The sequence below is a fragment of the Odocoileus virginianus genome, unplaced genomic scaffold (assembly GCF_023699985.2).
Source record: "Odocoileus virginianus isolate 20LAN1187 ecotype Illinois unplaced genomic scaffold, Ovbor_1.2 Unplaced_Contig_14, whole genome shotgun sequence".
NCBI lineage: Eukaryota > Metazoa > Chordata > Mammalia > Artiodactyla > Cervidae > Odocoileus > Odocoileus virginianus.
The window spans coordinates 1,010,677-1,012,143 of NW_027224331.1; positions in this window are offsets into that span (position 1 = coordinate 1,010,677).

A 1,467-nucleotide genomic window follows, 5' to 3' on the forward strand; every position below is an offset into this window, starting at 1 on the left:
TGCTCTGAGGATGAAGCGACTTCTAATTTGTGGGAAAAGGATTAAATATTTCTGTTTTCTGAAAAGAGTTATTTTGTATTTTGTTTTCTATTAAAATGTGTTTAGTTTCCAAAAAACAGTGTTGGCATCTCTTTTAAACTGAGGACAGGCGGGTATGTGAGCTGTTTTGGAAGGCACAGCACACCTCTCTTCAGAGTGACAGCTGGTGGTGCAGACTGGACTCCCCAGATGCCCTCTTGTCTCCCCTTGTATTCTGTTCAGCTGGCTTCAAATTGTGTTTCATCTTGCATTCATAGGGATTATTGAAAGCATTTAACACTTTTTTTACACATCCAGACTTGCCAGTTGCTGACCAGAGATGACATATATTTTTCTGTCTATAGTTATTTGGTGACATCCTATTTCAGTTTTCTTTAAAGACCCCATGATAAAATCCCTGAGGGGCATTACAAATGATGTCATTTAATTAACTCAAACCATTTATTGAACCATTTCAGGTAAAGGACTCATTTAAAGATGTAAATGATGTGTGAATTTTTTTAATGTACTTTTAAAACATAATTTTCTGACAAGGACACTAGAATTCTATGCCCAGAAAGTTTTTTTGTTTAACTTGAGCCCAAAATACTAATTAACAGGAAATATTTCTTATTCATAAAAACTCATGTATTTGAGACATTCTAAGAAATCTTTGGCAACTTAGCCAGACAGCATCACCTTCCACATGGTCTACTGGTAAAGCCTGGGATTCAGATGTGTTCTTATCTGTAATAAATGAGCTCTTAGATTGTGTGGTATATTACTAGAAACCATGAATTCCTAAATTGGGCTGAATCATTCTCAGAAGTGAAAATATCACTGATTTTAGGTTTCATGTTTGTCTTTTAATGCAGAATTTCTTTGATTAAACACAAAAGTGCCTTAGTTTGGTCAGCCTTCATACTACAGATCACATACACACTGTGATTTCATTTCAGGCTCTTAATGAGCTGCATCTTTGGCCCTTTTCTTTTCTGGATTAATTTTAATGTGGAGTAATTTAACTTTATAGAATACCCCTCACTACTTTCCCAGAATCTTAGAAACATTGTAAGGGTCTGTGTGTGTCCTTATGTCCACAAGGTGCCTAAGAACATGGTTACACTCAACTCTTCAGCTTCCTTTCTTGTATTGTTTTATCTTCAGAGCAATCCTGTGAGGCAGACAGGACTAGAGATATTACCATTCTGTAGATGAAATATTAAGATACCTGGAAGAACTGTTTTATCTATCTATACCCAACAGGGAGTATTCATGTCTCAGGTGTGTTATAGAGAGGGTCTGTATTCCAAATATTCAAGTTTTAGATAAAGGATATAGCCCTGAAGATAGAAAAACTTAAAAAAAAAAAAAAAAACTCTGAAAAGGAAATATAAATAAATTTAAAAGGCATGTATATAGTGCCTTCTATCTGCCAGAAACTCCAGT